We start from the raw sequence: 15,994 nt of genomic DNA, 5'->3' as shown, positions 1-15,994 counted from the left end.
CAGAACAGGGGCCCGGCGCTCAGCCAGGGTCCCTGCAGCCCCCGGCCCGACAAGGTCCCTGCTCTGTCGGGGTGCGGGCAGTCCCCGGCGCATCGAGGGCCCCAAACTCGGTCGGGGTCTGGGCAGGGCCCGGCACGGGGGGCCCTGATCTCAGTCCGGCACCGGGGGGAAAGCGGGGAGACTGCCAAGGATTCGCTGTCGGTATTTCAGGAGGGAGGAGAAAACGGGGCACAGGCGAAGGACACGTCCCTGCAGGGAAAATGGGGGGCAGGGGACCCCAGACCGGAGACCTGAACTGGCCACGGGCGAAGGGGGGAGGAAACGGGGTACGGGGGGGGCAGAGCCCGTCTCAGGGAGGTGGGGGAAGGGGGGGTCACCCGGGCTGCTGCTCGCTGCTGTGGGGAGAGAAAGGGGGCAGGGCGGGAGCGGGGGGGGGGGGCCCGGGGAGGGGGCAGCGGTAAATCCGAGGGGATCTCAGCCCCCCCCCGCCTCTCCCCGCGGGGCCCCGGCTCCCCTCCCCCGGCCACGTCCGGGCTGCGCCGAGATTTTTCCCCCCGCCCCCGGCCTCCCCCCGCGGGGCAGATCCCGCCGCTGCGAGAGGCCGGGTCCCCCCCGGACACGGGGCAGAGTCACCGCCCGGCCCCGCCCCACCCCGCCCCCGGGGCTCGCTCCGGTACCTGGAGGCTGCAGCGCCGCAGCGGGGCGGGCGGAGCCCGGGGCGGCCCCAGGGCGGCTCCGGCGGGAGCGGGGCCGGGCCGGGCCGGGCACGGGGGGGTTAACGAAGGTCTCGCGCCCCCCCCCCGCCCCGCCGCGATCTGCGCATGCCCAGAGCTCCAACGGCCCCAACCGCTCCCCGGCCCCGCGCGAGCTCAGCCCGGCTCCACCTCCCCCGTCCGACGTCACTTCCGCTCCCGGGGGAGTCAGGCACTACATCTCCCAGCCTGCCCCGGGGGCCGCTTCCGCCTCCTCCGGCCCAGGGCAGGGCGGGCCCCGGGGTCAGCCTGACCCCGCCCCCCCCGGCCCCGGCCCCGGCCCCGCCCCCCGCCGGCGCCTTCCCGCGCCTCAGGCGAACTCTCGTGTCCGCGGGTCCCGCCCGCTGGGGATCGAACCAACCGCCCCGCGGCCCCGCCCCCGCGTCCAACCCTCCTCCCGGCCCCGCCCCCGCGTCCAACCGCCCCCCCGGCCCCGCCCCGGGTCCAACCGTCCGACCGGCCCCGCCCCCGGGTCCAACCGTCCTCCCGGCTCCGCCCCCTCCGCGTCTCGCCCCCCCCCGTGTCCAACCGTCCCCCCGGCCCCGCCCCCGGGTCCAACCGTCCTCCCGGCTCCGCCCCCTCCGCGTCTCGCCCCCCCCCCCGGGTCCAACCGTCCTCCCGGCTCCGCCCCCTCCGCGTCTCGCCCCCTTGCCCGAGTCTGAGCAGCCCCCCCCGCCCCGTCCGCGTCCCGCCCGCGGCCCCCCCCCCCATTGGCGCCGACCTGTGCCTCAGGCGAACTCAGGTGTCCCCGCCTCCCGCCCCCCCTCAGGGTCCGACCAGCCCCCCCGGCCGTGTCCCGGCCCCCCCCCAGGGTCCGACTGGCCCCCCCCCGCCCGGCCTCTCCCCCCCCCCCCGCGGTCTGACCGGCCCCCCCCCGTCCACGTCCCGCCCCCCTGTCCGAAGTCTTGATTTAGTCCTAAATGGCACCAGGGACCAGGGTCAAAGAGAGACGTAAGAACGAAATACCCCGTATTAATTACAGTTCCTTGCCCCCGGGCGTGTAGCTCCTGTAGCTGTGTGTTCGGCGTGTTCTCAAGGCCAAACCTCCAAATCTTCGCTTTCACGAAGAGTCGGATCAGCGCCTCAGGACGGGGGCGTCAGCTATGAGCCGACAGACTCAGGGACGCACCCCCATGCTCCCGGTGTCCCTAAACCTCTCGACTGCCGGATCCGCGCAGGGATCGCCTGTTTGTTCGTTCCCTCAGAAGCACCTGCTGCTGGCCCCAGGCCGAGGACACGGTCCTGCCCTAGACGGCGCGTTCATCCGACCCACTGCAGCCGTTCTAATGTTGCCGGCACAGAGAGCCCGAGGCAAGCAACAGATGGGTTCGTTGCCTGGTGTACGTCGCGCCAATGACCACAACAGGGTGGAGAAGTGGAGAGATTTATTTGCATCTCCAGACAGGGCGCAGGGAGACTGAGCTCTCTCAAATCCTGCAGCCGCGCATGCAGATTTTAGTATGGATTTTGTATTTTTTTTTAATTTTATTATATAAGCTTATGCAATCAATTATTTGTTGCTTTGTATAATATCGTGGCTAATTAGCTAAAGCAGCCAGTTGTGTTTTTTTTTTAGTAGCATTGCCTGAGCCTTGCTTTATTTGGTTTTATTTGTTATTGGTTTTTGCTAAATATTTTTGCTTTATTTATTTGTTGTTTAGGCCAAAGCTGGCCTTGGCTGGCGAGCCGTGTGCAAGCCTGTTTTTTTGTGTGCTAGCTTTTTTAGAGTTATGCAGGGTCACAGAAAGTTCAAGGAGCAAAGGGGCCTCAGTTTATTTGGGCCTAGAGCAAGAGGGCTTTACTGACACTTGTGGTCTTTTACTTTTTTGAGTTACCTAGTGTAGTGCCCAGTGTCACCAACACTAATGTTCAGCAAAAGTGACAATAGATTTTTGCCTTGGAGACGGATGTGACGTGAGAGATATACTGCCTTTATGGGATACGTGTGAATCCACTTCTACACACAAGAAATGGCAAGCGGAAAAACACTAAGGGCTGGATTGAGAGGCAGTTGCAAAAGGCAATCACCCTTGGTGGATTGAATTAAAAAAAAGGTTTTGAGACCAGCCGAGAAACTCAGTCAGGCGATCCAGCAGAATAAAATTCTGCACTAAAAAGAAGAAGAAAAAGTTAGAATTAAAAATGCCAAATTAGAAATCTCAGTAAAAAACATCGCAAGTGCAATGCTAGAAACACAGATGCTATTTCTAGCAATGACAAGTACTTACTGCTGCATATTTTCAAGGAGGACTTGTTGGTAAACTATAAATGAGATAGCAGAATGACATGCATCTGCACAATAACAAAGCTAAATGATGAAGAGATAAGAGTATTTCATGGAATCCCAAGAGCAGATAAGACAAATTTTGTGAACTGCTATGAGACTTTATGCAGTCAGACGTCGCACTGACAAGGGGTTCTGTGTTTCTGTAAAGTATTTCACAGAATCAAGGCTCCTACAGCATCTCAGTAGGTAACATCAGACAGAGAGGCGCTGCAGTGACTGGCCATTGGGATGCCTGTGCCTTTAAGAACCCAGACCTGGGAAGCCCACCCTGAGAGGTGCTGCCTGTGGGAGGGGAAATAAAAAAGCCCCTCTGCCCCCCGCATTTTTGCAAACACTGGGGGCTCAGTCCACCAAGGTAACTGTTACCCCTCTGCCCCTCTCTGTGCTGGGGTTTTGCCCTCTGTCACCGTCTGGCAGCTCCTTCCCCCCCCCATGCCTGATTTTGCCCCTCAGCCCCTATCCTAGCCCTCCCTCCAGTTGCTTGACCCACCTTACGAGTCAATTTTCACCCCCTCCTCAGATCCTGGCCACCTCCCTCCTCTGATTTCCCCCCTTGCCCCTTTTTAACCCCTGTATATAGCAGTCCGCAGACTCTGATTCCAAGTCAGGGCAGGGTGAAGGGAAGTGGCTTCAGCAGATGCTCAGTTCATGCGAGGATGCTCAGTGCACCCGAAGTAGCAAATTCCTACAGAGGGCAGTTTCTCACACGACACCTGAGGCCACATGCGGGCAGTGGCTCCATCACTGTCCAGGCCCCGCCCAGGCACGTTCCCCGCTCGGGAGCAGATCCAAAGGGGCTCTGAGACCGGCTGCTCCCAGAGCCTTTGTTTGGAGTCTCTGTCCTGCCCGCCCAGTGCTGGCCCTGGAGTCTCTCTGGCCCCTGGTGCCTGCAGCTCCTGGCCAGGGGCGGCAGAGCCTGGGACTGGGTCCAGCTGGAGAAAGTCCCCACTTTGGTTGGGCACAGAAAGTGCTTGAGTGAAAGTCTGTCCCTGGACCAGCCCCACTGGGGCCGCAGGAACAGCCTGGAGCTCAGCCCGGGCTCCCAGCTCACACTGGAGGCAGCAGCACCAGCAGTGTCTCGTACCGTACAGAGCCCCACTTCTGGGATCTGCCCCATGGCTCTTTTCCTGCCTTCCTTCCTACCAGCCCCCCACTCCCCGGGCCCCTTCCTGGCTCCTTCAAGCCCAACCTAGGCTGCAGCTGCCGCACTCACCAGGCCAGGGACTTTCTGAGGTGGGAAGTAGCCCCATCTCTGTTCTTCCTCCTGCCTCTGTGTGTCTTAGAGCCACTGCAGGGACTGTCGCAAAACCAGGCTCTCGCTCCTATTAGCACTCACAGGGGCCAATCCAGCTACGGGAGAGTGAGCTTCCCCTGGGAGCAGGGAAGTGACCAAGTCTCCGTGCCAGAGGGCAGGGGGAGGAAGACCAAAAGGGGATAAGGAGAAATAAGTGGGGAAAGCAGTGCCCAGCTCTTTTCTGCTGCATCACCCCTGAGCAGATTGCTCCTGAGCTCTGGAGTTCCAGCCCCTGTTGCTTACTGAAAGAAATGACTCAATATCCCACTTACATGCGTTATTAACATGAAGAAAATAAATCCAAGAGCACCCATCACTAAGGCTAAATGACTATGGACACCACTCAGCTAAGGGTTAAACAATACAGTGATAAAGTTCAGGTCAAATCAGTAAATCAGTGAGTTAACGAGGATATTGTATTGGAATCAAGTCATCAATTTAATCAAACCATCAGATTAATACAGCAGAAAATCAACCCTTATAAATCCTAAAAGAGCAACCCAAGAAGGCAGGTGTATATTTAGTGATGCCAAAACCCCAATCAGAGATTTTTACCCAGGCAATGCAACCCAGATTTAGCCAGCTGAATATTTCAATACCAAAACCAAATTATTGCTTATATTTAGCCTACAACCTCAAAGCTAATTACAGTTTTCTCCTTAGATTTCACTATTCTGTAGCTAATACTTCAACTCGCCCTCTCATCCCAAAACACATACAGACCTTAGAGAGACATTAGTAAAAGAAGTTCAAACAGCTCTCGCTGAAAAATACATATCTGACAGCTCAATTCCTTGCAATGCTTCCATAGGTGAGGAGCACGCATTCAGTCATTTCATCGGGCAGTGTTTGAAGGCTATTAAGATTTGGGGAACTACTCTTTCTAGCATCTTCCCTTTGTAGATTTCAGAGGTGTTCACACACTCACACTCTGTTACACCCCAATCTAATAGAAGGGCTGGGAGGTCTCCACCTTCATAAAAAGAAAGACACAAAACAGAAAAAGACAGAAAATGTTTCTAAGTTTATAAGGGGTTGGATCTCTGCACCTCTCGGTCTTTGGAGTCACCTGGAGCAGGAACTGTAGCTGCAGTTTAGGAACGAGGTAATGCAATAGATGGTCCAGCACGTTGGGCTATCAGGCTTTTCAGGTACAGGGAGACGAGTGAAGGCTGCATAGCCTGTCGATGTGATTCACTCCCCAGAGGGGATCAGTGCTGGGATCCTGGCACTCAGTCTCTCTGAGGCTACGTCTACACGGGCAGAGTTACAGAGCTGGCAGTTACAAGTGCCGCTCAGAGAGCGCTGAAGGGTAACTGCTATTGTGTGTTCACACTGTCAGCTACCTGCACAATAGCGTGTTCACACTTGTGGCACTTGCAGAGGTGTTCAGAGCGGTGCACTCTGGGCAGTTATTGCACTGAGCATCGCTTCCTTTTCTGCTGCTAAGAGTTGTGGGAAGGCAGAGGGGGTTGCGGGGCACCCTGGGTCCTGTCCCAATGCCCCATGATGCATTGCTTCGCATCACAGTAATCCCTGTGCTTCCATCTGCATTTGGTACCATCTTTCAGTTTCATCTTGCAGTTTGTGTACTGCACACCCTGCCTCTTTCAGGCTGCAGGAATGGATCCCGCACTGATGACCAATATGATGCTCACTCTCACTAACTCGTCACGAGTGGCAGTGCTGTTATTCCTTTAACGACAAAAGCAAGAGGAGTTCAACACTGATCTCTCCACACGTAATACCTACGAATGAGATTGCTTGCGGCATTCATGGAGATGCTGACCACAGTGGAGGAGCTCAGCCGCTTTTGGACTCGGCAAACAAGCACTTAGGGGTGGGATCACATCGTCATGCACATGTGGGATGACGAGCAGTGCCTGCAGAGCTTTTGGATGAGGAAAGCCATATTCATGGGACTGTGTGATGAGCTCACCCCAGCTCTGGAGCACAAGGACAAGAGAATGAGAGCTGCCCTGTCATTGGAGAAGAACATGGCAGTTGCACTCTGGAAGCTGGCTACTCCAGACTGCTAGCAGTCGCTAACCAGTTTGGCGTGGGAAAGTCAACCATTGGACACATGTTGATGGAAGCATGCAGGGCCATTAATTGCATCATGCTCTGAAAGACACTGATCCTGGGCAACGTGCGTGACATTGTGGATGGCTTTGCACAAATGGGAATCCCTAACTGCGGAGGGGCGATAGATTGCATGCATATTCCAATTCTAGCACCAGACCACCTAGCCACAGAGTACATTGTTAGGAAGGGGTATTTCTCTATGGTTCTCCAGGTGCTTGTGGATCACCGTGGGCATTTCATAGAATCATAGAAGATCAGGGTTGGAAGGGACCTCAGGAGGTCATCTAGTCCAACCCCCTGCTCAAAGCAGGACCAACCCCAACTAAATCATCCCAGCTAGGGCTTTGTCAAGCCTGACCTTAAAAACTTCTAAGGAAGGAGATTCCACCACCTCCCTAGGGAACCCATTCCAGTGTTTCACCACCCTCCTCGTGAAAAAGCTTTTCCTAATATTCAACCTAAACCTCCCCCACTGCAACTTGAGACCATTACTCCTCGTTCTGTCATCCACTACCACTGAGAATAGCCGAGTTCCATCCTCTTTGGAACCCCCTTTCAGGTAGCTGAAAGCAGCTATCAAATCCCCCCTCATTCCTCTGTTCTGCAGACTAAACAATCCCAGCTCCCTCAGCCTCTCCTCATAAGTCATGTGCTCCAGTCCCCTCATCATTTTTGTTGCCCTCCGCTGGACTCTTTCCAATTATTCCACATCCTTCTTGTAGTGTGGGGCCCAAAACTGGACACACTACTCCAGATGAGGCCTCACCAATGTCGAATAGAGGGGAACGATCACGTCTCTCAATCTGCTGGCAATGCCCCTACTTATACATCCCAAAATGTCATTGGCCTTCTTGGCAACAAGGGTACACTGCTGACTCATATCCAGCTTCTCGTCCACTGTCACCCCTAGGTCCTTTTCTGCAGAACTGCTGCCGAGCCATTCAGTCCCCAGCCTGTAGCGGTGCATGGGATTCTTCCGTCCTAAGTGCAGAACTCTGCACTTGACCTTGTTGAACCTCATCAGATTTCTTTTGGCCCAATCCTCTAATTTGTCTAGGGCCCTCTGTATCCTATCCCTACCCTCCAGTGTATCTACCTCTCCTCCCAGTTTAGTGTCCTCTGCAAACTTGCTGAGGGTGCAGTCCATGTCATCCTTCAGATCACTGAGGATCCTCCGGACATTAAATAAGGCTGGTCCAGAAAGGTGCATGCATCTTTTGGAACACTGGCCTGTTCAGGAAGCTGCAAGAAGGGACTTTCTTCCGGTATCAGAAGATCACTGTAGGGGAAGTCGAAATGGCCATTGTGATCCTGAGAAACCCCACCTACCCCTTAATGCTGTGGCTTATGAAGCCATACATGGGGCACCTTGACAACAGCAAGGAATTGTTCAACAGGCTGAGCAAGTGCAGAATGACTGTTGAGTGTGCTTTCGGCTGTTTAAAGGCCCTCTGGCGCTGCCTATACTGGAGGTGGGACCTGGCCGATGACAATATTCCTATGCTTATAGCCACATGCTTTACGCTCCATATTTGTGAAGGGAAGGGTGAAAGCTTCACTCAGGGCTGGACCGCTGAGGCTCAGTGCCTGGAGGCTGAATTTGAACAGCCAGAGACCAGGGCTATTAGAGGGGCACAGCGTGGGGCCAGAAGGATCAGGGATGCCTCGAGGCAGGAATTTGAAGCTGAAAGCCACTAATATTTGTTGCTATGCACGGGTGTGCAATGCTTGGAGGTGACTGTGATTGGTGCAGACGATGCACTATGAAGGTTTAAGAAAATTCCCTGTTGCTTTTCAGGGCTCTGTTTCCTTTTAATTAATGGAATAAAGGTTGCTTTCAAAGCACAACTATTCTTTTATTAAAAAACAACAACCGGAGGACAGAGATAAACAACCAACCAACAACAAAAATCAGGACTGTGAGGAGTGGGAGAAGGGAGGGTCCCATGAGGAAGAGGGGCCCTGGGACAGTTAAAAATTTGTGTATGTCCAGGTATCATATGCAACCTTATCCTTTGGAGTAAAGTGCAGTGGGCACTGTACTTCAGCAGGAATAAACTGCAGAGGGATGGGTGTTGAGTGCACTGGGTACTGGGTGCCCGCAGGGCTGGACTGTCATGGGGAAGGAGTGGAATCTAGCGGGTACAGATTGGAGCCAGGAGGTTGATAAGAGTGTGTTGGCACTGTCTGGCGGGGTGGGGGGCACCTGGGAAAGAGTTTTGCCACAGTGGCTGTAGGGGAGGACGGGAGCAAAGCTGCTCAGTTTTCAGTGCTAGTGGCACTTGGAGAGTGTCCGCTTGGCACTCCATAAAGATTAAGAGCTGCTCCATGATTTCATTCTGGCGCACCCCATTCTCCTTTCGGTCCCTTTTCTCGCTGTTCGGCCTCTCCTTCAACTCTTGTTTTTCGGCTGCGGAGTGCATCATGACATCATGCAGAAAGTTCTCTTTAGTTCTTCAGGGCTGCGTTCTAAATCTGTGTAGCCGTTCAGCTGGTGATAAGGAGGAGGCTGGGCTCCCAGGATCTTAACTGTGAACCCAAAATGCAACATTTTACAGAAGCAGTATTGTTTGCAAAACACAGATCACCGATTCAGTGATATAAAACACAGCCACTATTCACATACCTAATCACTAACTGGCTGACCCCAAGCAAGCCCACATGAGCCACAAGACCCCCAAAATGGTAACAGCAGGGGCAGGGGAAATTACTCTTCCAGGACTATACCGTACACTGGGTATGTGGCTCTTAGGGAGAGACAGCAATGGCGGGGGGGGGGGCTCATAGTCATTCCTCTGCCCACATTTTCCACAGGCTGTGTTCATTATAGAAGATATCTCATTGAAGAGGGCAAGCAGGAAATCAAGGGAGGGTCTTCTCCAAGTTTCTTGACTTTAGCAAAGCTTTTGACACGGTCTCCCACAGTATTCTTGTCAGCAAGTTAAAGAAGTATGGGCTGGATGAATGCACTATAAGGTGGGTAGAAAGTTGGCTAGATTGTCGGGCTCAACGGGTAGTGATCAATGGCTCCATGTCTAGTTGGCAGCCGGTGTCAAGTGGAGTGCCCCAGGGGTCGGTCCTGGGGCCGGTTTTGTTCAATATCTTCATAAATGATCTGGAGGATGGTGTGGATTGCACTCTCAGCAAATTTGCGGATGATACTAAACTGGGAGGAGTGGTAGATACGCTGAGGGCAGGGATAGGATACAGAGGGACCTAGACAAATTGGAGGATTGGGCCAAAAGAAACCTGATGCGGTTCAATAAGGATAAGTGCAGAGTCCTGCACTTAGGACGGAAGAACCCAATGCACAGCTACAGACTAGGGACCGAATGGCTAGGCAGCAGTTCTGCGGAAAAGGACCTAGGGGTTACAGTGGACGAGAAGCTGGATATGAGTCAGCAGTGTGCCCTTGTTGCCAAGAAGGCCAATGGCATTTTGGGATGTATAATTAGGGGCATAGCGAGCAGATCGAGGGACGTGATCGTTGCCCTCTATTCGACATTGGTGAGGCCTCATCTGGAGTACTGTGTCCAGTTTTGGGCCCCACGCTACAAGAAGGACGTGGATAAATTGGAGAGAGTCCAGCGAAGGGCAACAAAAATGATTAGGGGTCTGGAACACATGACTTATGAGGAGAGGCTGAGGGAACTGGGATTGTTTAGTCTGCGGAAGAGAAGAATGAGGGGGGATTTGATAGCTGCTTTCAACTACCTGAGAGGTGGTTCCAGAGAGGATGGTTCTAGACTATTCTCAGTGGTAGAAGAGGACAGGACAAGGAGTAATGGTCTCAAGTTGCAGTGGGGGAGGTTTAGGTTGGATATTAGGAAAAACTTTTTCACTAGGAGGGTGGTGAAACACTGGAATGCGTTACCTAGGGAGGTGGTAGAATCTCCTTCCTTGGAAGTTTTTAAGGTCAGGCTTGACAAAGCCTTGGCTGGGATGATTTGATTGGGGATTGGTCCTGCTTTGAGCAGCGGGTTGGACTAGATGACCTCCTGAGGTCCCTTCCAACCCTGATATTCTATTATTCTATGAAGACTGCGGCTTCCGCCCTGGCCTGTATGTGGCTTGCCTATGTGCAGCAATGGTCTCCCATGACCCCCCCTGTGACGGCAGAGTGGGGCAGGAAAATTACCCTTAATGGGGTAAGAAACAAAGCAGAAGTGAGGGAGTCAATCAACACCCTGTTCTGCCACTCTGACCGGGCATGTGGTGGTACACACATCATACAGAGACAGGCCTGCTATCTGCAACCTTCCTGCCCCCAACAACTCACTTCAGTGATTCCCAAAATCAAAGCCATTTACCAGGGCCTCCTCTCTTGTTTGCGCTTCACCGAGCTCCGACAGCTGAGACTGGCTAGCCTCCTCCAGGTTAGAGAAGAGCTCCTGGCTGCATGAATCTCTGACCTCTGAGTTGTCCTCTGCCTCTGGTTCCCTCTCTTCCTCAACATCCTCGTCCAAGATTTCCTCTTCCTGGCTCGGTCCACTCTTGACTGGCACGCAAGCCACTGAAGTATCCAGAGTCGCCTTCGCAGTGGAGGTGAGGTCACAACTGAGTATCGCATGTAACTCTTTGTAATACCAGCAGCTCATGAGTGCATCACTGGAGCGGTGGTTTGCCTCCGGCTCCTTGTGGTAGGCATTTCACAGCTCCTTCACTTTGGCCCTGCACTGCAGTGTGTCCCAGTCATGGTCCCTTTCTCTGATGCATTGTGAAATCTGTCCATAGGTATCATAATTCCTATGGCTGGAGAACAGTTGGGACTGGACAGCCTCCTCTCCCCAAATGCCGATGAGGTTCAGCAGCTCGTCATTGCTCCAAGCTGGGGATCGCCTGGTGTGTAGAGCAGGCCTGGTGACCTGGAAAGATGCACTGAGGCCACTGCATGCATCACCAAGCAAACGGAAGGGGACTTTCAAATTTCCCAAGGAATTTCAGGGGTGGGGTTCTCAGTTGGTCATCTGATGGCGGTGCAGTAGAGTTCAATCCCAGAGAGGCGAGAACAGGGATTGTGGGACCTCTCCCAGAGGCCAATAACAGCGCTGTAGTCCCGGCGCAGGAAGCTCTATGCCTCTCGGCGGGGTGGCTTTTTTACAGTGTTGCAACTGCGCAGTTTCTGTGCACTAAGTGGCTTGGCGGTGTGTACACCTCAGAAGTTACACCACAGAAAGCTGCTTTCCTGTGCAGAAACTAGCCAGTGTCTACAAGGTCATAGATGGCTTACATAAGAATGCAAGACTGGTCATACCGGGTCAGACCAATGGTCCATCTAGACGAGTGTGCAGCCTAAGAGTGAATAGTGCCAGATGCATCAGAGGGAACGAACAGAACAGGCTTGTTGACCTGCAAGGTGAAGGTCTGTCACCCTTACCTTTAACTTTATTGTGGTCAATGCCTACTTATCCTATCTTACCAGCCCTTCCCCCGAGGTTACTGGGCAAATCAGGTGTGAACCACTCCTTTGATACAGACCTGTCCCAATCCAGCTGAACTGAGGCAGACTTTGGGCCAATGTCAGTTTGGAAAAGGCCTGCTTCACCCAGCAGGTTTCTCAAAGTATCTGTTGCTGTGAACCGTATGTACTGTTGATGTGAACCCCAAAGATATCAACAATGAAAGAAACACAAGGCCAGTTCTGAGGAGGTTTCCAAAGCCAGGCCTGAGGGTTTTCATAGATTCATAGATATTTAGGTCAGAAGGGACCATTATGATCATCTAGTCTGACCTGCTGCACAACGCAGGCCACAGAATTTTACCCACCACTCCTACAAAAAAACCTCACACCTATATCTGTGCTATTGAAGTCCTCAAATCGTAGTTTAAAGACTTCAAGGAGCAGAGAATCCTCCAGCAAGTGACCCATGCCCCATGCTACAGAGGAAGGCGAAAAACCTCCAGGGCTTTCCAATCTGCCCTGGAGGAAAATTCCTTCCCGACCCCAAATATGGCGATCAGCTAAACCCTGAGCATATGGGCAAGATTCATCAGCCAGATACTACAGAAAATTCTCTCTCGGGTAACTCGGATCTTACCCCATCTAATAACCCATCACAGGCCATTGGGCCTATTTACCATGAATATTTAATTACCAAAACCATGTTATCCCATCATACCATCTCCTCCATAAACTTATCGAGTTTAATCTTAAAGCCAGATAGATCTTTTCCCCCACTACTTCCCTCGGAAGGCTATTCCAAAACTTCACTCCTCTGATGGTTAGAAACCTTCGTCTAATTTCTAATCTAAATTTCCTGGTGGCCAGTTTATATCCATTTGTTCGTGTGTCCACATTGGTACTGAGTTTAAATAATTCCTCTCCCTCTCTGGTATTTATCCCTCTGATATATTTATAGAGAGCAATCCTATCTCCCCTCAACCTTCTTTTAGTTAGGCTAAACAAGCCAAGCTCCCTGAGTCTCCTTTCATAAGACAAGTTTTCCATTCCTCGGATCATCCTAGTAGCCCTTCTCTGTACCTGTTCCAGTTTGAATTCATCCTTCTTAAACATGGGAGACCAGAACTGCACATAGTATTCCAGGTGAGGTCTCACCAGTGCCTTGTATAACGGTACTAAAACCTCCTTATCCCTACTGGAAATACTTCTCCTGATGCATCCCAAGACCACATTAGCTTTTTTCACGGCCCTATCACATTGGCAGCTCATAGTCATCCTATGATCAACCAATACTCCAAGGTCCTTTTCCTCCTCCGTTACTTCTAATTGATGCGTCCCTAGCTTATAACTAAAATTCTTGTTATTAATCCCTAAATGCATGACCTTACACTTCTCACTATTAAATTTCATCCTATTCCTATTACTCCAGTTTACAAGGTCATCCAGATCCTCCTGTATGGTATCCCTGTCCTTCTCTAAATTAGCAATACCTCCCAGCTTTGTATCATCTGCAAACTTTATTAGCACACTCCCACTTTTTGTGCCCAGGTCAGTAATAAAAAGATTAAATAAGATTGGTCCCAAAACTGATCCTTGAGGAACTCCACTGGTAACCTCCCTCCAGCTTGACAGTTCACCTTTCAGTAGGACGCGTTGTAGTCTCCCCTTTTACCAATTCCCTATCCACCTTTCAATTTTCCTATTGATGCCCATCTTATCCAATTTAACTAATAATTCCCCATGTGGCACGGTATCAAACGCCTTACTAAAATCTAAGTAAATTAGATCCACTGCGTTTCCTTTGTCTAAAAAATCTGTTACTTTCTCAAAGAAGGAGATCAGGTTGGTTTGGCACGATCTACCTTTTGTATAACCATGTTGTATTTTGTCCCATTTACCATTGACTTCAATGTCCTTAACTACCTTCTCCTTCAAAATTTTTTCCAAGACCTTGCATACTACAGATGTCAAACTAACAGGCCTATAATTACTCGGATCACTTTTTTTCCCTTTCTTAAAAATAGGAACTATGTTAGCAATTCTCCAATCATACGGTACAACCCCTGAGTTTACAGATTCATTAAAAATTCTTGCTAATGGGCTTGCAATTTCTTGTGCCAATTCTTTTAATATTCTTGGATGAAGATTATCTGGGCCCCCCGATTTAGTCCCATTAAGCTGTTTGAGTTTCGCTTCTACCTCAAATATGGTAATGCCTACCTCCATATCCTCATTCCCATTTGTCATGCTACCATTATCCCTAAGATCCTCTTTAGTCTTATTAAAGACTGAGGCAAAGTATTTGTTTAGATATTGGGCCATGCCTAGATTATCCTTGACCTCCACTCCATCCTCAGTTTTTAGCGGTCCCACTTCTTCTTTCTTTGTTTTCTTCCTATTTATATGACTATAGAACCTTTTACTATTGGTTTTAATTCCCTTTGCAAGGTCCAACTCTACTTGACTTTTAGCCTGTCTCACTTTATCCCTACATGTTCTGACCTCAATAAGGCAGCTTTCCTTGCTGATCCCTCCCTTCTTCCACTCCCTATATGCTTTCTGCTTTTTCTTAACTACCTCTCTAAGATGCTTGCTCATCCAGCTTGGTCTACAACTCCTGCCTATGATTTTTTTCCCCTTTCTTGGGATGCAGGCTTCCGATAGCTTCTGCAGCTTTGATTTAAAATAATCCCAGGCCTCCTCTACCTTTAGATCCATAAATTCTTCAGTCCAATCCACTTCCCTAACTAATTTTCTTAATTTTTGAAAGTCAGCCCTTTTAAAATCAAAAACCCTAGCTGCAGATTTATTTTTATTAATCCTTTCATTCAGTTTGAACTGAATTAGCTCATGATCACTTGAGCCAAGATTATCCCCTACAACCATTTCTTCTATGAGGTCCTCATTACTCACCAAGACCAAATCTAAAATGGCATCCCCTCTAGTCGGTTCAGCAACTACTTGCTGAAGGAATCCATCAGCTATCGCATCTAGGAAAATCTGAGCCCTATTATTATTACTAGCACTCGTCCTCCAGTCTATATCTGGGTTAAACAGCTGTGCTCAAAAGGAACAGTGCCTCAACACCTATAAAAGAACTGGTTGGAAAAACAAAACAAAACTTAAATGAAAAAAATGAAACCAAACCAAAAAACAATCCAGAAAAGCTACCATCACATATCCATCACTGTCAAGGTTCTTTCCCCACTCTGAACTCTAGGGTACAGATGTGGGGACCTGCATGAAAGACTCCCTAAGATTATTCTTACCAGCTTAGGTTAAAAACTTCTCCAAGGTACAAACTTTGCCTTGTCCTTGAACCATATGCTGCCACCACCAAGCACGTTAAACAAAGAATAGGGAAAGAGCCCACTTGGAGACGTCTTCCCCCACAATAACCCCCCAAGCCCTACACCCCCTTTCCTGGGGAAGGCTTGATAAAAATCCTGACCAATTTGTACATGTAAACACAGACCCAAACCCTTGGATCTTAAGAACAATGAAAAATCAATCAGGTTCTTAAAAGAAGAATTTTAATTAAAGAAAAGGTAAAAGAATCACCTCTGTAAAATCAGGATGGTAAATACCTTACAGGGTAATCAGATTCAAAACATGGAGAATCCCTCTACGTAAAACCTTAAGTTACAAAAAGACACAAAAACAGGAATATACATTCCATCCACCACAGCTTATTTTACCAGCCATTAAACAAAAGGAAATCTAATCTATTTCTAGCTAGATTACTTACTAATTTAAGGAGTTATGAGGCTGCATTCCTGATCTGTTCCTGGCAAAAGCATCACACAGACAGACAAACCCTTTGTTCCCCACTCCCCTCCAGATTGGAAGTATCTTGTCTCCTCATTGGTCATTTTGGTCAGGTGCCAGCGAGGTTATCTTAGCTTCTTAATCCTTTACAGGTGAAAGGGTTTTGCCTCTGGCCAGGAGGGATTTTATAGCATTGTATAGAGAAAGGTGGTTACCCTTCCCTTTATATTTATGACCATCACCATTTTAGATTTTTACATCCCCTGCCTGATGTGACATCTTTGCTTTGAAAACAAGAGAGCTGGGGAACTCTGTGGCTGTTGCCCTCTAAGTTCCACATCTTCTCTCAAGTAATTTTCCTCTTAACAGAAGATTTATTTTAAAATTTATCAAAATTTTAATCAGGA

General features: G+C 50.5%; 4 protein-coding genes across 9 annotated transcripts in view; 1 reads left to right on the top strand and 3 right to left on the bottom strand.

The window, feature by feature from the left end:
* Positions 1–873, bottom strand: part of LOC102932398 (gastrula zinc finger protein XlCGF57.1) — a 135,386-nt gene extending 134,513 nt beyond the window's left edge. The window contains exon 1 of the mRNA XM_043537410.1: positions 678–873. The gene's annotated coding sequence lies outside the window, so the exon portion shown is untranslated. The remainder of the gene's footprint in view (positions 1–677) is intronic.
* LOC102933291 (zinc finger protein OZF) overlaps positions 1–15,994 on the bottom strand; it is a 1,218,290-nt gene that overhangs the window by 21,273 nt on the left and 1,181,023 nt on the right. Inside the window, exon 3 of one of the 5 annotated variants that reach the window (XR_006287733.1) lies at positions 8,254–8,947. The exons of the other annotated variants lie outside the window; for them this stretch is intronic. The gene's annotated coding sequence lies outside the window, so the exon portion shown is untranslated. Of the gene's footprint in view, positions 1–8,253; positions 8,948–15,994 lie in introns of those variants that run through there. 5 annotated transcript variants of the gene reach the window in all.
* Positions 1–15,994, top strand: part of LOC102934530 (zinc finger protein OZF) — a 1,287,564-nt gene that overhangs the window by 983,060 nt on the left and 288,510 nt on the right.
* Positions 1–15,994, bottom strand: part of LOC102930400 (zinc finger protein 501) — a 1,110,025-nt gene that overhangs the window by 955,177 nt on the left and 138,854 nt on the right. The window lies entirely within an intron of this gene.

This window comes from Chelonia mydas, chromosome 28, assembly GCF_015237465.2.
Source record: "Chelonia mydas isolate rCheMyd1 chromosome 28, rCheMyd1.pri.v2, whole genome shotgun sequence".
Taxonomy (NCBI): Eukaryota; Metazoa; Chordata; order Testudines; family Cheloniidae; genus Chelonia; species Chelonia mydas.
This window is presented reverse-complemented; position numbering and strand designations above follow the sequence as displayed.